Source organism: Melopsittacus undulatus, chromosome 1 (genome assembly GCF_012275295.1).
Source record: "Melopsittacus undulatus isolate bMelUnd1 chromosome 1, bMelUnd1.mat.Z, whole genome shotgun sequence".
Taxonomy (NCBI): domain Eukaryota; kingdom Metazoa; phylum Chordata; class Aves; order Psittaciformes; family Psittaculidae; genus Melopsittacus; species Melopsittacus undulatus.
Genome location: NC_047527.1, coordinates 57,796,052 through 57,820,620, shown reverse-complemented (window position 1 = coordinate 57,820,620; position 24,569 = coordinate 57,796,052). Strand labels below are relative to the sequence as shown.

General features: G+C 38.6%; 1 protein-coding gene across 3 annotated transcripts in view; it reads right to left on the bottom strand.

Moving 5' to 3' along the window:
- Positions 1 to 23,187, bottom strand: part of SOCS6 (suppressor of cytokine signaling 6) — a 29,978-nt gene extending 6,791 nt beyond the window's left edge. The window contains exon 1 of one of the 3 annotated variants that reach the window (XM_034066117.1): positions 23,031 to 23,187. The gene's annotated coding sequence lies outside the window, so the exon portion shown is untranslated. Of the gene's footprint in view, positions 1 to 817; positions 955 to 9,220; positions 9,349 to 23,030 lie in introns of those variants that run through there. The other 2 variants (XM_034066120.1, XM_005153449.4) reach the window with 2 other exon arrangements.
- Positions 23,188 to 24,569: the final 1,382 nt, after the last annotated feature.

Below are 24,569 nucleotides of genomic sequence, written 5' to 3'. Positions count from 1 at the left end.
TAATGCATGTATACAGAATTTTGCATATGTATATATGTGCTTGTATATAAAATTTTCAAGCACACAAACATCCCTCTCTCTTTCAGAAGGCTCCTAAAAATCCCCACTATAGATGATAAAACTACAGAAGATACTCTATATATTCTACCCAAGAGGATTAAACTCTAATTATTCCTAAAACATGGTCTTACAAGGTCACACTTTCTTTACACAGGAAAGTTGAGCAATATTCAAATAGTTACATAATTCTAGGAAAACTAACTCTAGTGAAAAGAGACATACACTGATAGCAAAGTAACATCTGGTTAGAGCAGGTCATAGAAGTCTCTTCCTGAACTTCCATACAAGAAAAGTTAATTTCCAAACACTGTTTTAGGTACAGAGGAGGTCAAATCATGGGCTCTCCTTGCCTAGTACTAATAATCTTTCTTCTTGTAGTACTTCTGCCAAGACTAAGTGGACACATCTGCTCAAACCCCAGCCAACCACTCCCACCTGACTTCTTCCAGAGTTATGTACCCACCCCTCCACAAATTTCACTTTTCAGCTCAGGTTTGGTGTTTTTTTGTTTTATTTGTTTGTTTGTTGGGGGGGGTGTGTGTCTTATTGGTTTTGTTTGTTTGTTTGAGGCTTGGCTGCAGTGGTTTTGGGGGTCAGAGGGTGGTTTTCCTGGGTTTGGGAGGGGCTTATGTATTTTTAATATTAGACCTTCCAAAGCAAGCAGCTCTGTAGAGAGGGGAAGCACAAGAAGGAGAAGGAAGTTGCTGTTGCCACAGAAGTAGGTACTACTATTAGTAATAGCCATTATTTCACATACCTCCAAACACATGTGATATGAGCAGCATAAACTGCAGCAGTGAGCCTGGTGCCAGGCTAAACATGGCAAGCTGAAGGAGTCTAACTTTTCAAGAAACCTTACAGAATTTGGAGGACTGAGGGGAAAGCAAAACTGTCCTTTTTCCCATTTTTCACCCATGGTATCACAGTACAAGCAACTGAGAAAAATAATGGCATGAACAGAGATAAGTTTTATCAAGTAAACAATATGATTTTCTTAAATAACAACTCAAAAATTGCATAAAATCATGTAAGGAGAATTATTACTATAATGAAACAGCAATCCATTGACTATTACTCTTATCCAGCACAACCTTTGTGGTCCTCAAGTACACAATGGCTAAAGGATCATATCCAAAGTAAACCAAAACACATTTAACAATTCTGAACTTCAAAACACCTTGAAAAAATCTGAGTAAAGCCCTTCTGCTGGGCGGCTGAACAGTGTTCTCAAACAGCAAAAGTACTAATGCTTGATTTACTTGAATATGTACCCTAGTCCTATCTTCCAATTCCCTACACTATGCATCACCCCATCACAAAGATCCATTCTGTCTTTGCCATAACCTCTGACATTTTCCAGGCCCATCTTTAGAGGATCTTAGGCGATTTTCTTTTCCTAATTACCAAATTAAAGAGCACCTTCCTTTCTCTCAGTGGGGAGAAACTAAAAAATTTCTTTTCTTCCCATGAACTGATTTACTTGCCATCAGCAAAGAAAACATGCTTTTAGGAAACAACCTGTTTCCTAAACATAAGACTAAGAATCAATTCTTCCTATAAATAAAATACTGGGTTTTAACATTTCAATATTTATTAGAAGTTTACTGCTTATCTCCCACTTTTAAGATGGTTCCTGTGGTACCAGGAGTCCTGACACCTGAAAAAACATGAAGATGATACTGGGATACGTGTATATCTTTTCAGAGGTTAAGACACTACTTTTATTTCATTTTCTTATGACAGATACATGCAGAACCATAAAATTTCACGTTTTACATTACGATGTTTAATATGAGCTCCATATGTTTGGAATAATTGGCAAATATGGAAGTTCTGAAAATCAAACATGAGCAGAACACATTTAGTGAATTTTATATGCCTGAAATTTGGCATACTGGAATAACTGACAAAGTACAGTAATTAAGAAAAAGATGCAGATAAAGGGACAGTTACATATCAACTAAGAGTAGACTTGAAATGCCTTGTTGACCTTCTATTCCTAAACCATTTGGATTTTGCCATCTTACCTATCTGCAGTTTCTTTTCATCATATATAACTGAAATAACAAAATGAGTTAAAAACTTAACTTGAGGATTCTACACTGCTCCTAAACTGACAAAGTCAAACTGCTTGTCCATTTGATAAATTTAACTGCGGCTTTGTGTAAGTACTATCGGAAGCCTGGGAATCCTGACATTAGCTCCACTTGTAAAATCCATAATCTTCTTCAACTGTTTCTGACATCCACAAGCTGATACTATTTCCACTTCATCAGGTATGTACCCCCATCCTTGTGGGAACTACATCATAATGTTTGCAGTTCCTAGCCCTGAAAAAGCAAGCATGAAACAAAGTAAAATCTGCTTTCTAACCTAGGGAGAAAAGAACACTACCAGGCTGTTGACTGGGGAGAGATGTAAGAGACCCAAACTGTCTGATTCATGATATATTTTTTATTGGTGTGTTTCAAAATAAGTAGCTCCCTAGGATCTGGCTGAAGGAACATTTCTTCAGTTTCTCCATAACTAAAAGACTTAACAAGTCACTTGAAAGAACAGTTTTTTTTTTATCACATTCCAGTCTTTCGGTATAAAAATGTATTGCTTTACAAATGAAAAAGCAGTATCTGAAAATAATCTCAACAGATAAATCTCTATGGCAGCATAGAGAATTAAAAATTTTCTACTTTGAATGTGACTGAGCCTGCTTGGCTAGTGGTTTACATCTGTCAATCTACCTTAGTAGCCAATGTCTTCATCGAGCAAAACACAACTGCCCTAATGCACAACTCATTACTTCTATCATTGTAACATTTCATATAAAGAAATAATACAGGTTTGAAGTTCAAATATAAACTACATGAACAACATGCACATATCTAAAAGCCCAGCTCATTCATCCAGGAAAAGATGATAAAAATCTAGTCAATGACAGGCCGCGGTCAAAGCTCTGCAAAATAAACTGAACACACCTACAAATGAGAGCACACCTTTAAACAAGTTTTCCACATGAGAACCACTCTACTTTATGATATCTCATACATATATTTATCCAAGACAGCAGAAAGCATATATACCATGAAATAAAATACTAATTGATCCAGATACTCTTCTTTATTTGCACATACTTAAAAACATAACAGTAATTCTGCATTGTAGATTAATGTGTTTAAAAGTACTGTATAACCAGTCCTCAACATGATACACTCATATACTTGCAAGTGTAGAATTTTCTACTGTCTACATCTAGAAGACCTGAAGCAGAAAAGCCCAGTATGCACCCCTTCCAAGAATACATTAAAACAAGCTATTAAACTTCTTCACAACCCTCAGCACTGCAACAGCTTTGCTAGTGTTCTGTATGAATTATAGCACCACTGAAGTCTTCCACTGATGTGCTCTTCCAGTGCCATCTGCTGTACAGTGAATTTAGCCTAACTAGAGACACCTCCAAAAATTCTTCTTGCAGGTATACGTGGCTAAAAACAGTCTCAACTATGCCCGTGTACTGCCAAAGCCTGGTAGCTATGTACACAGTAACACCTGGAACAATTGAAAATGGGAGATTAATCAGACCCAAAAAGAGAATTGGATGTTAACGCACAGAATAATGAGGCAAAATGAAATTCTGCCTTATGAACTTTCATCACAAACTTTGCTGCTTGGAATTTTAAAATTATGCAAGTTGACAAAACACAGGCCTTTAGACAAAAACTACCATATTGCCAGACTGCCAGATTACTACCCAGCAAACAACATGGGCCCCTCTGTGCTTATAAAAATAATCATAACTAAATTTGCACGCCTTATTTTAAAGAATAACAATATATATTAATTACATATAAATGTGAAATTATTAATGAAAAGAATTAAAGCAAAAACTTTATAGGCTGCTTCTCTGAAATCTGAAGAGTAGCAATGTCATGGTTTTAAGCAGATTTATGAAAAAACACAGAAGTTTAAAAAATGTAAATCCATTTGTGCAATCCAGTTTGAATAGTCAACAGTTTAGTCAGTTTGATGCTACAAAACATTTTCAGCCCATAGCTATCTCAATGCAGTATTCACAAAAGTACACCAACAAAAAGTTTGATTATTTGTATTTATATGACCTTTATTCATTTCTTATCTTTTTCACACCTTCAGGTTAGGTGCACTCATTTCCTGAGAAAAACACTATAAACAATGCTGCCAGAATACACTGCTATAGAAATAAAGCAACACTAACTTTTAAGGGTCAGGACAGAAAACATCATACTGGAAACACACAGCAAAATACAACTCAGGGTTGAACAAAGAATCACTTTATAGAAGTTTAATAAAAATACCATTATAAAATGGCTTGGAACTATTAATCAGTGCTGTTTCAGATAACTTAAAGACTTTCCTATATAAGTTACATTGTTAAACAAATGTTAATTTGCTCATTTATTTCCATAAAGTGATAAAGTGGAGCACTGAACTTGATTTTCAACTGCACTATTCTTGAAAAGTCTGGCTGTTCACTAGAAATACATAATCTTCATTCTTATACTGAATCATAGTAAGACTTACATAATTTACAACTTCTACTTACTGCATTTTTAACATAATTATTTATATTAAAGAAAATAACTAAAGATACCTTGAAAGATAAAAAAGTTTCTGCATTCCTGGGGCATGACAAGCAACAGGTTTTCATTACAGTCAGATAATGAAGCCTAGTCTAATTATCTGCACAAGTATGAAGTGCTGTTCCCCTGCTGCCTCCAAACTCCTGCTGAAATATATTCATGCATTACTCAGAAGAGTGTTTCAAAAACAGCATCTCAAGGTGTTCTGGGTTCAGCATTCAAGGCAACATAGCTTTCAAGTGCTATATTTCAGAAATTCCTAAGAGTCTAAATTTACTCCAGAGTTCCTAAATCTATGTATGTAAAATTATTAAAAAGTTGTTCTCCATACCTGATTTTACTTCAATAAGTAAAAAAATCAAGTCTGGATCACTGGAAGTTATTTCTTCAAACCAGTAACAGAAAATACCAGCTCAAGATACTTCCTGCCATGTACTTAACAGTTTCAGCCTATATGAGTACAGAAACTACACATAAAATACCCATTAAGAGGGATTAAATATCTATTTCAAATACCATCAGTTTCTGATAGAACATACAGACTACATTCAGCTTTCTCACTATATATGTTGCCAGCATACTTAAGATAGTGAGGTTTTTTTCCTTTCCCAGAGATTCAAGTAAATTCCTTCACTGCTTTTCTAGAGCGTGGAGAAGCTCAGATGTACACTTTCATATAAAATTGGAATAAGGTAAAAGACAGATAAGAAACTCATCTGACAGTACTTTATACTCATAACAATTCAAGAGTTCTTAAAGACTCCTATTTTTAAGCTAACTAATGAAAGACCTGAACACTGAGTAGATGTCATTCACCATAAATTTAAACTTCTAGGCTCTAAGATTTGAAGAGCTAGGGAAAGTACTGTCAGCTTCTCTAGAGGCCAATATAATTTAGTAGGCATTACACAGATTACGATTCAAAACAAACAAACAAAAACAACAACAGTAAGTCATGTCATTGCTTTTTTTCTTGTTTATTTTTTTTTTCTTCTTTTCCCTCCTTTTACAAAGCTTAAAGGGAAAACATTCTGTGGGCAGTAATGTTCTAACAACATACAGAGTAACCCTAATCACAGTTAGCAACCTTTAGCAGAGAATAAGCAAGGTATACCTTTGGTAATAAGTAGAAAAGCAGGGTAAAATTACAATAAAGTTATTTTTCTTCACCATTAATAGAAGTAACTGTATGCAAATCCAAAGAATTCTGTATACCTTGACCAATTGCCTCTGGCCTGCTGTTGAAAAAGGATGCTCCTTAACATATGGATTTCCCTGACCTTTTTTTTTTTTTTAAACACTACTTAATCCATGGCTGTTTGCACTAAGTCCTGTTCTTCTTTCCCATATTTGGTTGCAGGACAGAATATTTCTATCTGATTGGTAGTTTTCCTCTGGGGAGTAAGTGAAGAGCATGGCATCTCTGTATTACAGTTCATCTGTGTGTATACAGTCTCGTAACTACAATAATCTCATCACTACAATAGCAAAAAGCAGCTACTAATAGTCCTCTCCCAAGGTTGCATCTCACTTGCACAAGGATGGTTGATTGGGGTGCATATCTGCTCCACAGCTACTACAGGCACACTAGTGTACTTTAAACTGAAATCTTCGGTACTTTAAACTCAAATCAGCACCAGCTTCAATCAGCTGGTGTCAGCTCAAGAACACGGACAGCATCATACCACCACTGTTGCTTTTGGAGTAGGAAACTCTGGGGGAGTTGGGTGGATGACAGCCAGAACAGTAACTGCTTCGACCACTCTTACTACATCTCTCAACAACTGGGAATCAACAGGGAACAAAGCAGATTGTATTTTTTCTTATATATTTACTAAAAGACTGGCACAAGTACCACCTTTCATCGCCTTCTTTTGAACAGACATCTGATAACAAAGTATACGGTTTATGAATTTTTCAAGCACCCTGAAAATATACAGGGAAAAGAAAGCCACAACTAGACCCTGGTGAATTAGCAGGGAGGGGAAAAAGAGCAAACAAAAATGACCCAGAAGACTTATATATGCCAAACTACCGAAAAACAGAAAAGTGGAATATTTTTGCTGAATCAAATGAGAGGAATCACTTAAAAAATCTGCTATGTGTTTCACTAAAGGAAAATGCATCCATTGAGTGCAAATAAACCTTGGTTTTTCTTTTTCACAGCTATGAAAAAGCAGACGAAGGAGACTAAAGCTCAGTCTGACTCAGTTTTCATTTCTTGCTATTTTACAAGACTGCAGCAGCCAGCCTTGCAGCAGACTGTCAGCAAAAATTAAGTTTAGCTTTGTAAGGAAAGGTTAGATTTCCTGGGAGATGATGTATGAGAATTCATTTCTGAGTAAGGGTCCAGCCTACCTCTCTGTCCTAACAGAATGTGGATACACCAAAATGTTTCTCCTCCTTGCAAGATATGGTAGTACCCACAGCATGACAGCAGGGAGGACTTGCTTATTAACCATATTTATGCAGTCCTCATACAGTTATTAATAATTAATACAGTTACGTTAGGAGTCTGAAAACTTCTAAGACTATAATGCTCTACAAAGCAGTTTCTCATTTAGCAAACAGGACCAACACAATGTTATGTAAAAGGAATAATTTTTAAAACAACTTGGCTCTAAGATTTTTGCAAAGTTATTTGCAGACACCGGTATACAATTTACAGTAAGAAACTGCCTTCAGCAAAGAACAGATTCTGTGCCTACTTATTTGAGAACAACAGAAATTTGAAATTAATACAGTGAAAATGAAAGGAAGAATGGGAAAGACATTCCCTAAGAACAAAAATTTCCACTTCTGCCTAATGCTTAAATCCTGGAACATGTGTTGAAAGGAACATTATCTATCTAAATGTATAGACGCAGACACTAAAACCCAATTCTGAATGCAGCTTGTTTTCTGAATCCCAGTGTATTTCAAAATATAGTTTTACAAATGTTGTCCACCCATTTAAAGCATACGCCAGAAAGGCAGAAATAATAAAGCAGACCATTCTCTCAAAGTGATTTTTGTGGCCAGCAATAATCTGTTGTTCTTTTAATAATAGTGACTAAATAACATAATTGTGAGAAACAGTTTTCCAGCCCTTCCCAAAAAAGGGAAGAAAACACTTTAGCAGACATGCAACAGCTGAATATTACCACTTCATGTTGACTTGTACTAATGTTAGTTTCGCTTTCCAAGTTTATGTTGGGCCACTTCAGGCTAGCATTTCTACAGCAAGCAGAGAAACACTGTCACTGTGGCCAACTTCCAAAACACAATGAAGGCAGCTGTAAAGGGCCCGCTGCTGACAGATATTTTGATGAAGAGACATAAAACAGGTACCATAAATTATCTTTCTTACAGTCCTGTCAGGACATTCATCTCCTCAAGCCAATCTTCTACCATGGATATACCCTGCAGTTATAGGGCATGTACCAAATGGGCAATACAAAAATACACCTCCAAGTTAACACATGTACATGCATGTCTGCATGCGGGAGAATAATGCTATAAAAGAAAGGAAGACACTGGGAGGGGAAGGAGGAAAAGACAGGAAAGGTAACAGAAGGAAAAGCCTTGTACCATATTTCTGCTGAAAACAGGTTTACACAGTATCACCATATACTTCACTATACTACTTGGAATAAAAATGGAGTATTTTTATCTTTTTTTAAATATTGCCATTCTCCCTAAATCATGAGCTGTTAATTTGTTATAATCATGTTTGCTCCTGTCTAATTCATCTGATGTGAAAATGAAAATAGAGGAAGTAGTTTTTACACACTATAGCACCAAGCAAGTATGACTGATAATTATGCATTCCTTAAGGTGCAACACGGGATACTCTCTTTTTGAGAAGCAGAAATGAAAACCTAAGCAACACATCAGGAGAGCTAGAGTTACATTCACAGAAAAAAAAAACAAAAAACAACTTTTATTTTAAACATTTTCCTAGCCATGCCATCATGCCAACAGGTGGCTTCACAGCACATATTTGTAAAACTGCTATCTTGACCAGCAAGCAACTGCTCACCTTCCCTACTCAATTTATGCTTACTTGACAGACAATCAGGAACATCTGATTGACCTTTTTTTCTACAAGTAACATTCACCTGGCATCAAAGGTATGCAAAACCAGAAAAAAGATTTTGTACAAATTATAATTATTATTTTCAAAATATACAGAAAAAAACCCACAAAACATCTTTGTAAAAATACCCCCCAAACTTAATTATTAAGAACATGCTTTTCTTCAAGCAATAATCCAAATTTAGTTATCTAATCTATTTCCCTATTAACAAAAGAAATATTGTTAAAACTGTAAAAGCTAAATTTATTAACACGAAGCTGTCTAACACATACACAAGATGGAACAAAAGCTGAAACAAGTTTTTAAAACAGAGACCAGTCTGCAAATTCACTATACAAAGGACTTCACTTTACCATATGAAGCACAGTCATGCTCTACAATTGGAGGACATGTGCTGGAAGTAAGAGCCTTCTCTGAAGGCCTGAACAAACTACAGTACACTGCAGTCTTACACTCCTTTGGTACCTACCATTCTGCCTTGGATCTCATGATTGACGACAGCCACACCTGCAGCTTCAAATTAACCTCAGCTGGATTAGTTTCCTGACTGGGACTAAATTATCCTTTAAATTTGCATGACCAGGTAAGTTCTTTACAGCTATCACCCTACCACTTCTACCATGCTATTTTCAACAACAATAAAAGCTTTCTTTCATTAGAAGGTAACACTCTACCCTCTCAATTTAAGCTAAAATGCAGAAATCCTTTATAATGCAGTTAACCCTTTACATAAATGGAAGGATTAAGCAGACCTGTTTTATGGTCTGAGAGGAAAGAGGGCACAGCACCTTGATTAAAGAGAAATAAAGCAGAAAGATATCTCTTTCCCACAGCATCTGTACAGAATTCACACATACATGCCAAGGGGTAAGAAGCAGTTAATACGGACATTCCTCAGAATCACAGAGAGGAAGAGACTGACCTCTAGTTTTCGGACTTTCTTCACTAAATTATCAGAGAAAAAAAATTGCAATGTATTTGCTACACAGATTCCAGAAAGATCCACCATTCTCCCCTAGACTGTATGAAAAGGTTTAATGTCAGTACTGCATAATACTTGCCTCACATCAAGGCATTTGGCTGCCATACAGCTCAAAGATTTAATAAGTTTCAAAACCACAGAGACTCCTATTCCATTACTTTGCTTTTTTATACACATTTTATACACATAAATCAGCTGGTATATTTAATTTCTAATAATGGAAAATTCTGTCAGAAACCCTACACCTGGTATTCTCATTTTCCAAGAATGTAATGTGAAAGAAATCTCATTTTTGTGAAATTCACATAAATTTTGTTCATTCTTTTTTATTAAAAATAGTGACGTTCTTCAAAATTAATAACCAATTGTTTAATTACAAATGTACACCATTAACACAAACATAACTTGCATATAATATGAAAGTATAGGCACCCATTATGTATAATACATTGAAAGAGAAAGTGACACTCAGTGAAACGTGAAGAACCTGGGATGAAAAAGCATTGGTTACTTTTAAGTAACAACTATTTTTAGTTGAAGACCTTTCCACCTTTAAAATAACAACTAGATAAAATACTGTGTTATAGCATCTCATCTAAAGTACAAGCTACTACTCAAGAACCCGAGATCCCTTCTAAACAGTTCAGAGTTAAACTCACATTCAAAGACTACAGTTTGTTTTAGCATTATTTCATATAGAAACAAACTCAAGCAAGCAAGGCTCCTCCTGCCTGCATGCTTTGCAGCCTCTTCAGAACTGCCTAATAAAATTTTATCAAATAAGCAGACAAGTAGTGTCTCAGCTGAGGGAGCACCCATAGCAAAAAATTATGTATTTTATATATATATATGTATATATATCTGCATGGACATTTCTAAATACAGGAAAAGCTTTCTTTGGAACTCAAAACATTTCTAAAGCCAAGGAGGAAAGTGGCACGAAAGAATTTTATTACTCAGAGACAACTTTCACATAGCTGTTTCATTGTAACAGAAAAACTGCTTATCTCCAACTGCCAATATCTCAACTATGTTCTTTAGAAGCAAAAGTGGTTTGTTACTATGATTTGGTTTTAGTTTCCAATTAGCAGTTAAAACCAATACTTTTTATACCACTGTGATAAGAAATCACTATCAAAAATATTAAAAATTAAAAACATTACTATGTATTTATTACATCATTTCAAAATTTGAGAATATTCTTGAAGTGACCAGTAAGTTCCAGAATCTTTTTTTTTTTGAAAATTCACTAAAATAATCATACACAACTTCTATCACAAACGGGTAAAGAGTAAAATCCTTTGTGTTTTCCCTCTTGAACAACAGCATACTGAGAAAAAAAAAATCATTTCGTATCCTTTATCTGAACTATTTATATAGGAAACATACTAAACAATTTCATTAAAGTTCAAAGTTCAATAACTCAAAAGTTGAGAAAAGCCAGAAGGGTTGCCTGAGCAATTCCCTTCCCCATCCTGCCTCACATATGGGACTGTAATGTTTACACTTATTCTACCCTTCACCGCCCTTTAAAATGTATGGTCCTATCACTTACAGTATACTAATTAACATCCAAATTCCAGAACTCACAGACATAATTATTGGCTTCATTAAGGAAATTTTTGCTGTCTCTGTATCTGACACTTATATGCTAATGCTCAGGCTTTCAGTGCTCTATTCAACACTTTAGGAGCCAGAACAGAGAGCTCAGTTTTATACTTTTAAACTTTTTAAAATGGATTCATAAGCTGAATTATAGGCCAAATTAGTGTCACTTAATTCAAAACATGAATTCTGATTTTCTTATGATGTGGAGTGATGGCAGGGGGGATGTGGGGGGGAGGGGAGAGGGAAGGGGAGTGGTGTGACCTGCTGGGGTTTTGAGTAAATGGGTATCTACTTAAATCTGAAATCTCTCCCATATCTCCAGGTAAAAGTACAAGATGACAACAGAAACAAATGAATTTAACTCCAGTAGCTGACTGCAACAGTAAACTGCCACCCATTGAAGGAGAATGGTAAAAGCTGTGGTCCCTTTCAGGGGTTTGCTGTCAATGGAGGAGTAAGCTAAACCCAAGTCTTTGGGGGTTCATCATCCTGTGGGCACATACCTAACTTTTCAAGATACCTTCTATCACAGTCCTCTATTGAGTCATGATTCAACTTCCTGACTTTCTTTAAAGGTTACAATTTGGCAGATACTTTACAAAGTCTTTTCAGCCCAACTGTTTCACTTATCAAAGCACTAAGTGAATGAATCACATCCTATAGTACAAAAACGTATCAGGTAGCCAGATAACAAGCAGAAGATCCATCATCATCACCATCAGCGGTATATACCTCAAGGAGTTAGAAAGATGTGGGGGGAGGATAAGTACCAGTTATGGAGGACGGTAATTAAAAAAAAAAATCCACAGACACCCATAGAAACCCCAGAACCAAAGCACCCTTCAAGACTAGTTCTAAACCACTGGTGAAAGCGCAACCTGCAAAGAATGTAAATTCAGACTAACAATTAGGCCTACCCAGAGTTTAAACGCTATATGACACAAACTCTGAGTCTGCTAAACTGGTGACTCTAGTGGGGCACAGAATATTGTCACAACTGTACCACATTCTGCTTTTGACAAAAAAGATCAGAGGCTGATGGCCTGATTTCCAAAAATACAAATCAAAGCAAAGTACATTTTGATAAACTGCAAAGGTCAGAACTACAACCAGTCTTACACAAATAGATAAAACATCTGATTTCTGTCCATGTTAAGATCTGGGAGGGGCAGGGATTTAGTTCATATGAACAAGCAACTCCTCTAAAAAACAACAGCATTTAGGGCACACTGGAAGAGTCAGGCTCCACAGACATGAGAATCTTTTACTCAACATATTGCTCTTCAAAACCCTTCTCCCCTTCACATACACAGAGCTGATTAATCTATAAAGTACCAAATTTCAGAGAGATATTATTATTATCATCATTATTAAAACCTCTTCAGTAGCCCTTAGCCTTAGTTTTTTACATTTAAAAGCAGGAGTACAGAACAGCATCAATGCCTACCTCATGGCTACGCATTCACCTACCTGCTTATGTATGTTGCAAGACTGCCCATCATCACCCCACAGAATCATGCTGCATAAAATACAATGGCAACCATTTTTAATGGACATCATGAGAAGCGGAAGAATGATCATAGTATCCCTCAGGATCATATAAGTAGACTGTATCAATGGAAGTCAAACTCCAAATTGTAGCAACTTGCATAGTGGTCCTAGCCATTGTGGAAGGGAAATTCTCACTAATTCTTGATTAAGATACCTTACTATGCAACAGGTTTCAGATGCAGGATGAGCTGGGTCAGAAATTCAGCCCAAGGTTTTCCCTCTCCAAGGCAGTTGCTTACTCCACTAGGATGAGAAAATAGACCATCTCTAGCCCTTTCTTTTACAGTTCAGTTAATCTTCTGTAGAAGAGCTTTAAAAGAAGGAATAGAGAATTTTTCACACTACAGAGCAGCCAAAATGCTGGCGTTCAGGGTAATCCTCATACCGAAAGGACAGAAGTGGAGAATGAACTTGGTTGTCTTACATTTTGAATGAGGGCTCTAGCTACCAAGCTGTTACATCCTGTATTTTACATCACTGGGAAATGCACCCTGTACCGCTTGCAGTCTGTGGAATTTCTACATGTAAATGACAAAGGAATTTTTTAGCTATATACTTTTGCATTTTATTTCATTGCATATAAATTTTGTCCATCACATGGATGCTAGGCCAAATGTCCACCCAGTACTTGGTCCCCAGTAACTGTGACAATATACTTCGCTCACATGCTCTTGCAAATCCACTTAAAAGCCAAAAGAGCAAAATACCAAAATCATAAGGAAGCCACTCTTACACGGTTATATTTGCAAATCATTTCTATTCTGGAACACCTATGCTATTTAACAAGATGCAATTCAACTGAGATCAATACTGGTTTGATCTAGGCTTTGATAATACTTAATAGAAGGGAAAAGTTAATCTACGGCACAAAGTTTGCATAAATAATGTTATCAGAAAAATGTTATTAATAACTCCTTTCCAGTTGAACGTACTTCTCTCTGTCAATGTTAGTAGAGCTTTTCCATACAGTCACCAAACAGATCTGTCATTTCATTGTGCCTTCAAAAAGCTATAGTTTAAGTTTCAAAGAAGCACCTCATCCAGAAAAATAGTGTTTCACATTGCTTAAATACCTTAACACAATCTTGTTGGATATATGCAAATCCTAACATCAGTGTAAATATTCTAAAAAATAGGTTTGATTAACATGTTTGTGTTTTTTAAAACTAAAGTCTACTTTAATTTTTCATGAAATAAAAATTAAAGCTTTAAGTAACTTCATACCTCATACTGATAAGGAAAGCATACTATTTCCCACTACTACTGCACGAAACAATTGCATTTTTAAAGAGACAAAGTTAAACACTGAAAGAGTCTTTCAAACAGCTGCAGTCAAAACTTTGCACAACACAGAAGCAACTTAATCTGGGAAGTTAAAAAAATTAATTTTAATCAAATTTTCTTAAAAACTAATAGCACATGGAAATTTAGTAGGCTGGATTTATTTGGTGTATTCTGAAGTGAGGAAAAAACACTTTTGAGGGATACAAGACATAATTTAAACTGCCTTTCGACAATTAATCTGAAAATAAATACTAGTATCCATTTTGTTTTAGAAGTCTACTTCTCCACTATTTGTACTTAAATAAATGCTTATGATAAAACTACTGGCTTTGATAATACTTGATAAGCACACAAGCTCCCTACGGCCTGCGTCTTCATTTTTGAGTACTACAATGATTGTTTTAAGCTTCTCTAAATTTGGAAGGGCTGGAGCGGGGAGGCACACACAGGCAGAAGCTTCACTCATTTTTCAGCACTAAGCATTGACAGAGAGATTTTAACAGAGCTACTCACATGTTCACCCTAATGAACCAATATCAAAGTAAAACAGTAATACAATATTTAACACTTCACTACTGATTCTGAAATCGGTTTTAGAATCTCCAGAATCAGAAAATGTTCTTCATACAATACTGCCACAGAAGGGTCACATGCCATCAGATTTCTTAGGAGCACAGCACACAAAAACAAGACAAGAAGGCTCATAATTCTGCCCTCTTTTCCACTATTACAACTCCAAATTACTTTTATTGCAATCCTTATTTCAACATATTCTATTTCCAGTACCCCCAGCATTTTATTTCCTCCTCTGAACTTCATGTGATTCATAAGCTAGCCTGCCAATTGCTAGATAAACTTAAGACAATTTAAAGCTTTCTAATCCTCAAGAATGAGACATTTGAAAATAATCCTTCTGAACTGTTGTGTTCTTTTAAATGAATATTCTTTACTTAAAGAAAGTTGGTACCTGTATCAAACCACATACAGGAAGATTAGGTTAGGATCATTTGTCAACCTCAAATCTAAATGATTTTATACATGGAATGCCAAACAGTATTGGCTATTGAAGAACAATCTTTCATGGTCAATGAAACAGAAAGCAGGGTTTAGTCTACAGACAAGACAGCACAACAAAACAGGGGAGGGGGCAAAAAAAGAGGACTTCCTTCTTTCTGTTTAAAGACTGGGGGATCTTTAGTCAGGTGGATTTCCTAAGAGGAAATCTTTTTCCTCACAGAGTACCTCTTGTAATTAAGCGGATGCTGCTGGAACATGCTTCAGCAGTAGAACATGGATCAGTCAAACAGAAGTTACACCCAGCGTGTGCCTGCTGGCTCTTGGTGCATTTATCCTGGCTGTCCCTCCAAGGTCTTAGTACCCATTGCAGAGAGTAACCCAAGCTTGGCATTTGGGAAAGTGAGACTGTAAAATACTTATTTAAAATATTTCCCTTTCCATTTTCACTGGCAGGAGGCCCAATAAGAACAAAGGGTAAACTCATTATCTTCTTTATGCTTTTGAGCCCATGCATAACATATATGGGAAAGAGAAGACATGGCTGTGCTGGAAGAACTGTCAAAGACACTGGGTAAACACATCTGTACAGAGAGTATTATCTCCATCTAATCTCAGAGGATTAATATTTTGTTACCCTTTAAACAGAAGGTGAAACATTAAATAGGTTTTCTAAATTGACTGATCCTTAAAAGGGATGCCTTAAAGAAGGCATATAACACCGCACACCTAGCACACTGACCAGAACAGAATTTTTATTGCATAGGCGAAGCTGCTAAGCCATCTTTTTTATGAAGTCCTAATTTCTCAGATTTACAAGAATACACCACTTCTGAAAAAGCTTACTCTACATGCAAACTTTCTAATTTTGGGTCAAAACCAGAGAGACTCTTAATTATTCATTATTAAAATCAGGAAGTTCTTTTTTTCTTCCTACACCTACATTCTAATCACCTGCAGACAGAAACATTTCACTACCACACCAAAGAAACTGATGGAGAGCATTTTAGTGAAGGTTTTTAGACAGAGACTGTCTTGCTCTAATGCACACTGGAAGACTTTTGGGTTTGGGTGGATTGTTCCAGGAGTTTTTTTGGGGGTTGGTGGGTTTTGGATTTTTTTAATAATTTTCCACAGAAGCAGAAAATAATCTTCCATACAGCCCTAAACAATCTGATTTTGCTAATATTGGATCCCAACCCAGCAAAGATTAATTAACTGTGAGGAGACATTTAAACCAATAGGAGTGTTTATTATACATTATGTTTAGCTTGCACATGAAGAGCTGGGGCCTTACACTGAGCAATTTCATGTTGGTGTATAAATTCTCGCATGCAGGATCTAAGATAAAATGTTCGCTGTCTATATGAAGTAATATGCTCTGTGAGATTTACACAGACTCAAAGCCCTTAAGAAAGCTATCTCCAGAGCAAGGTCAAATTTCTGCAGAGCCAGGAGTATAGAAGCCTGGCTGCAAAAGCTAGCTAAGCTTGAATTTTCAAGCATGAAAAAATAAGAGTAACATACACTCACACAGACTGGTTTTAATCCTGTTCTCTCTGCCATACATTTAAACTTACACACACTATAAATAAAATGAAAAAATGTATTAGCCCAATTAAAAAAAAAAATAGGATACATACTTTTCAATGCTGATACACAGAATTTCTGCTACTCTTTTCCATGTCAAACAACATTTTAAACACTGCTGCTTCCAAAAAGCACTTATTTTAGTAATATACAGGACATCTGAGTCAGAACTGATGTAACAACTTCCCTTCACTGTCTTTTGACCACCAGTGGATTAGACTGCAAATAAGACCAGAGCATTAGTCAGTATAGACTCTTTTTTATCCCTTATTAATGGACTGTTGAATATCTATATTTACACACATGTATTTTGTCAAGTAACTAGATTTTTTTTGCACAAAGTATGCCAAAGGCCTATGGCTAATTGTTCATTACTTCCCAAAATTATTTACTATTAAACAAAAGCTCTCTTCCTTTCAAAAGCCAAGAAGAGGAGAAAAATCAATGTTTCATAGAGCACTGCATCAGCATTTGTTTTGCCTGCTTTCCACTAAAGAGAGAACCCGGAGGTGAATGAAAAAAGGAAAGCCACCAGGTACCTACCCTACACAGACCCAGACTTAAGATCTTACACATAAACTAGCAACTCATACCTCTTGATGCACAAATCAAGTATTCTGAAGTCACTCTCATTGGGCTGACCAAAATTCCAGCCTGGAAAACTTCCCCAGCACAGGTTTCACCCAAACCAGTATGCCTGCACAAACAGCTTCTGTTCAGTGAATCCCGCGAGAATTCCTTACTCGCCCAGTTCCCACCAGCTCCTGAATGGCATTGACCAGAAAAGCTGTCTACCCAGTTTCTAGAGTACAGCTTCCACAAATCTTATCCTAGAAGGCACACCTTCTGTAACCAAACACTTCTGCCCTGATGCCACCATTCTCTATTTCTTTGTTTTAATAAACTTTCTAATCTGATGCCCAATTACCAACTGAAGGTAATCCAAGGGTATTAAAACCCATTTCTGATGCCAAAACCACAGGCAGCTTTACAGCTTCTAACTGCCCAATCTTGTAGAACTTACTGAGGCAGTCAGAGGAGACAGAATTCCTAACACTGAAGGAACAAAATGGAAAGCAAACTTGACCACTGTATTGGAGACATTTTGGGATCAAACAAACATTCTTTTGAAATGTTTGGAGTAGCCTACTAATTTGTTCTCAACCTATCTGAGGAATGCGACTGCCTTATAGAAGGAAAAACAATCACCTACTCAAGACTCCTACAAACTGCTGTTTTAGCACATTTACCAGAGAATGTCAAGATTAATTAAGAATAAAACTACTCAAGAAAAACAGAGATCATACACTGTAAAACTAAGCCTGAATGGATCATCACTTCTAGCAATTCTATCATCAAAAGTATCACTCTATGCATTAAGTAATATGTAATATCCTTGAGAAACAATATCAAAGGTATTAAGTTTGCAATCTCAAAATCCTAACATTAACTAATTTAGATGCTAGCTGAGAGCACCAAAACCTTACACAAGTCATCTTGCAGATCATTACCATATACCATTCAAGTTAAATAATAAATACAGTTGCTGATTATACACTGCTCTGGGAAGCATAGAAAAATACCACATATCCCTATGTTTTACTTAACATCACACGTAAGTTCATTTTCATTGTTCCTTTTTTTTTTTTTACTACAGATCACCTCACAAATGCTGAAAAAAAGACTACCATCTACTGTTTATACCTTCCCCGCCAGAGAGAACAGCTTCCATCCAAACCTGTTTTTACAGCAGTTTACAGTAAAATTATTTGGTGTTTGTAACAAAAACCCCACATACTTTACAAACCTGAGACTTTTTTAAAACTGCCAACCTATTGCACTTGGCAGGTTCAAAAAGTAAAGGATGTTTCACAGAGGCTAGGATCCATCTCATGACCTGTTTGTCCTATAAATATACAATAAGAAACAGTATTTGGAGAGCAGCACCTGCCACGAGGATGATCAGGGGACTGGAGCACCTCCCGTATGAAGATCAGCTAAGAAAGTTGGGACTGTTCAGCTTGGAGAAGAGAAAGTTGCACGGAGACCTCACAGCAGCCTTCCAGTATCTGAAGGGGGCCTACAAGGACGCTGGGGAGGGACTCTTCATTAGAGAACATAGTGATAGGACAAGGGGTAGTGGGTTAAACAGGGGAAGTTTGGACTGGATATGCAGAAACTCTTTACTGTAAGGGTGGTGAGGCCCTGGAATGGGCTGCCCAGGGAAGCTGTGATTGCTGCATCCTTGGCAGTGCTCAAGGCCAGGCTGGACAGAGCCTTGGGTGACATGGTTTAGCGTGAGGTGTCCCTGCCCATGGCAGGGAGGGTGGAACTAGATGATCTTAAGGTCCTTTCCAACCATAACTATTCTATGATTCTATAAATGCCTATATAAAGCATGCCTAGGTTGGTATTACCTGCAAGCAAGGAGACATTTTTTTCCTTTTCCTTAAATAGAGTTTTAGAGGCAGAACAAGTTAGCCAATGAACAGTCTAATCGTTAGGGCTTTTTTAAATAAAAATATCTAAAGATGGGTCCTTAAATCTACATTACAGATTTGCAAAGCCAAAACTTTTTGAAATTATCTGGAGTTGCAGATTCTTATTGTTTGCATGTCTGTACATGACAAAAACAGGAATCAGAACACCGTGAAAAGTGGTAGAAGAAAAAAATTGGTACAACTTTTAAGTGAGCTTAAGAAAGAAATTACAAACATAATTTATGTTCGAAATTACTTTGGATCTGAGAGTTTTAGTTCTTACAATAAGTAGACCAAGTCAGATTCTGCATCATGTTGCCTTTTCAAATTTAGTCTGTAGAGAGTCCAGCAAAGATTGTGTAACCTTCTTTATATGTCTGATGTATTAGACAACACTTCACATGCAGATAGCTTTCCATTTTCATCCAGGGTAATAATTCAAGGCCAGCATGTTTTGATTTTAACCACCAGGAGAGGCTGAGGTAGGTGACAGGTTTTTCTTTCAATAAGATTATTCAGCTACAGTGGGGAATAAAGCCCTACTGTAACAAAAAAACAAACAAACAAAGGAGAAAACAAACCCCCCCCAAAAAAAACAACAAAAAAACCAAACAAAAAACCCACAAAGGGTGCAAGTTTGTAAATGTTTCAAAACTAGAATAACTTTTTAACACAGAAATGTATCCAACTTATGTAATATAGTTTAAATTCAGAAATCAATTCTTTATAGAGGAAAAAGCAAAAATAGCATATAAAAAAGAAATCAAAAAAAGAATCTACTGTGTGCCATTAATCTTTAACCTTTGCTGTATCAGAAACATATTTTATTGCTATGAAGCTGCTTTTTAAACATGGACAATAAATACTCCATTACAAGCACAATCATGATGTTTTCTAAAATAACATACTGCTGTATACAATTTGCCATCCGAAATTGTCAAGGAAAATTTTCATGACCTTTTTTTTAAAAAAAGGATACTTCCTTTTCTCATTTTACTAAAAAATTATTGTGAGGCAGTAGGAAAGAGGATGGATGTAAGAATTTGGGGCTTTGCATCTTCTGAGGACTGATATGTATTCACTGAAAAATAAGTGTATGCTAAAATGTAATGAAATCAGATTTCGGCACAAACATAACAGACATTACCAGATACTGTTATTTCTCTTTAAAAGTAAATAAATAAATAAATTAGGAAGCTCAAAGTTCTGTTTCTTTTCAGTTTAATACTTCATCACAAGATAGTCAAGTTGCATAAGAAAACTTTACATTTCAATCCAATCCTATCCAATTTGTACTCACTACATTTTATAGCATTTGTATCATTAACTACATTACATTTACTTTTATACTACTTGTCTCTTATTTTTCCTCCATGAAGCATCATAACTGCTTGAGCTACCCCCTTCTAATTTGTTGGTAACATGCAATAAAGCACTATCAACAAAAAACTGAGACACATACCAGCAGTCTCCTTTCTACCTACTTTATGTTATCACTCACCTCCCTACAACTCCCTATATGCTGTACTACCCAAACACTACCAAAATAGTGTAGGCCCAGTAGGGCAGTAAAGCAATAGCAAATAAAGTATTTAAGTAAGGGATTACCCTGGACTGTGGCCTCGGTTTCGCCAGCAACAGTGCAAGTATGTACTGAAGTCAAGGCAACTACAAGATAAAAGTCTTTCTAATGTTTATGTTTGAGTTATTGTATGACTACAGAAGGCTTCATAAAACTTGATTGCTAAGATGATCTGTTAATTAAGGGCCCATTCTCAAACTTCATCACTTCACTGTGCTAAGGAGAGTTTAGAGGTACAATCAATCTATTTGCAGAACAATGTGGAGCTGTTATTTCTTTAAACACTCCTCTCCAAGAGTAACTCAAGGTGTCTGGCTGACTGACTTCACAATCTAGGATTAAAGAAGTTAGCAGCATAGTCTAAATTAACACACATCTTTTTCAGACTTCAGTATGTCAAGCTCTCAGGAAGTTTAAGGACTATCCATTATGTCTCCTGAACCCACATGAACACTATGATGCTGCACATACACAGTGTGATGAAGTGACAAAAAAGCTTTGCAAGCAATATGGTGGGTGCTCCTTCCTTACTTCTTCCTAGGGAGTTAGCAAATGAAGGTATAACACTACACTATGACCATTCATACTTTTAAGTATTAAAGCTTAACCTCATTGAATTTTAATTTAAAAATCTACTTAAATCTCAAACCTCAGGATATAGGGAATACATACTTGATTAAGCCTACAACAGGTAAACCTGCGTTAAGTTCAGTTCCAAACACAGTGCAAGGCCACAAATCCAAGAAATACGTAATAGGAAGTGAAGACTCCATTCAAGTACTGCTTAACACTTCATGAAAAGCATTTTGAAAAAGCTGAAATTTGCCTTTCATAAGTTACACATAAAACTGTGTGCTACAATTACCACCTTACCGCAGATGAATCCAAAAATATCTACATATTCTCTAGTGATTTAAAGTCTCCCAGTGAAGCCAAGTAATTTATTTTGTAACTATACTGAAGCTTCCATATTTTTTACAATCCAAGGATGTGTTTATTAACATGAAACAAAAATAGTGCTATTTTTTTCACCCAGAGCAGAAATGCAGCTGCAGTACTCAAGCACTTGTGCAGAGAGCAGCTCTCAAATACAGAAGGCCTGCAGCAGGCATTTTTAAACTATCGGTTTATTAAGAGCCTGGACAGGGTATAAACATTCCTGGCAGGTAGGAAAGAGGGGCTGGCACCTAATAGTAAAAGGGCACAAGAATTTACTATGTGGAAGAGCAGCTTTCCCTGGCTGAAGCATATTATTCTGCAACCAACACTTTAACAGAAACTAACGTACTCCACAAAAGTGTTCCAAACTAAGATGATTTTGAAAATACAGGAAGGCCAAAGAGTAAAGGAGACAGCAAGACACAGCCAAAGCACCTCACACCATAGAAGCATCAACCTCTACATCTCTTAGAACCTCAATGTTTTGAAAAGGCTTTTCTTCAGCAAGCGGGTAGGCATGGGCCAGGAGCTCTCCACTGAAAGAAGCAGCACCATTAACGGAAGGAGAACACACGCAGCAGGTTGAGGAACAATAAGCCAGTAAAGTTTGGGGGTTTGGTATTGGGTTTTAAAGTCAAGTTTTCAAGTGCTGCCTGTCCCAGGAACCAGCCTTCCCTTCTCTCGCTCCTCCGGGAGCCCGCGGCGCACCCTCACCTCAATAGCGCGACACCGGCGCCCCCAGGCTCCTCCGCCGCACCAGCCCCGCACAGGGCTGCGGACGGGGATACCGCAGGCCCGTAACTGCAGACGGGCTACGGTGTGTGTGGGGGTGAATAAGCCTAATTCAGCTGCCCCGGTAATGGGGTCGGTAGAAGCGGGGTGTGTTTATTCAGCGGCCCGGGGCAAACCGGCGGCTGGTGGGGTTGAGAGGCCGGCCCCGGCCCATTCCTGTCACGGCGGGGGGCTGGGCAGCGCCTCGACGGGCCGGGCCCGGCTCCCCACCCGCCAGCCTTGCAGGCCGCGCCGTGGCCCCGGTGCCTCCGCAGGGCCTGGCACCGCCGCAGGCTCAGGGAGCTGAGCGAACAAAGGGAGAGGAGGCCAGGCCGCCGCTCAGAAGGGCGGCGGGCAAAGCGCGAACCACGCTGTCCCCATCCCCTGGCCCTCTCTCCTCCCCGCCAGCCCTCCGCTGAAACCGGGGAAGGAGGTGGAAGACCCGCCGCGGCGCGCCCGTTGCCGCAGGGACGCTCACCCAGCGGAGGCCGCGGTGTCCTGCTCCCGGAGCGGACCTCTCCCTGGACACCTCGGCGGCGCGGCCCAGCCTGCGCCGGCATCCGGGCTCGGCGGCGAGCAGCCTCCCAAAGGCGGCGGCGCGGGACTCACCGAGGAGAAGGAGGAGCTGGCGCTGCTGTTGGTTTTGCGGGGCCCGGCCCGGCTCCGGCTCCCTCCCTCCTTCGCCGTGCCGCCGCCTCCCTGTTCCTGGCGCCGCCGCCGCTTCCTCCGCCCCCTCTGCCCCCACCCCTCCGTCCTCGGAGGTGCGCACGGGGGTGGCAAGCCCGCGATGGCCGCCGCAGCCAGAGCTGTGTCTGCGGCAGGCGGCGACCACGTACAGCCCGGCGGGGTTACCGGGGCCTGGGATGCCCGGCTCCGCGCCTCCGCCTTCCTCGCTGCCCCAGCGGCCGGCAACAACCCACCGCGGCCCGCCTGCCCATTAGCGCCCGACTGGGTGACCGGGCCTTTTCCCTTCCCGGCTCTGGGCGCCTTCCTCCGGGCTCGACGACCGCCGGAGACCCGCGGGGGCGGCCTGGAACCGCGCTAGGAGGGGGCAGTCAGGCTTTGTTAGACCCCGGCCGTTTTCTCCCTCCCACCCTGCTTGGTATCTGGCTGCCCCCCTCGCTTATAGAAGCTCACAAGTTCACAAGGAGCTACTACCCCCCTACGGCGAGAGGTATCTCTTTGCTGGTACCGCACTGCTGAGGGGGTCCCGAGGGAGGGTGATGGGCCAGGCCCGCTGCCGCCCCGCCGGGAGGCACGGAGATGGGCGCTCGGTGCAGGCCCGCGCTGTGCTGGGGAGGGAGGTGGTCTACCCGCCGCTCTCCTCCGCTTCATCTTGGTTCACACCTCCCAACCCGCGAAGACGAGAATAGGCATTATTTTAGTGTTTAACTTCGCTTCACAGATCGCTGCTAAACTTCAGCCCCATCGGCTGTGCTACTGCGACTCCAGCCAAGCAGGCTGCGTGCCGGCTTGCTTGTTTGCCTGCCCCGTTTTTAAAAATAAAATGCTAAATCAAGAGCAACAAAACAATTCTTAATATAGGATGTGTGAGACTGACAGAAGCGACTCACGGGGAGCGAAGAATTAAAATCTGTGGACAATATGGGTCTTAAAAGTTACGAGTCATATTTGTTGACTGATGTGGAGTTAGTAAAATGCTACCTTTTATTTCCTGCTTGTGGTATATAACTGATGCAAATCAAGAACCTGATTTGTAAAGATATGCATAATTTGCTTACGTATGTAATTGCATGAGAGCCAATGTCATTTGTATGACTCGTTATGCCAGTACTCACTGATTTCAAGGTTTGAAAGAAATGGTTGAAACTCACAAGACAGTGAGAATGTTCATGCACATTCTGCCAGGATTCTTCTACTGAGATCAAAGTTATTTGTGGGTTGAGGTCTGTGACTTCTTTAATTGCCAAAGTTATTTGAGATCAGAATGTGTCCTGATTTCGCTTACATTTTAGTATCTCAGGCACTTACTGAGAATTAAAAGGGTTTTCCTCAG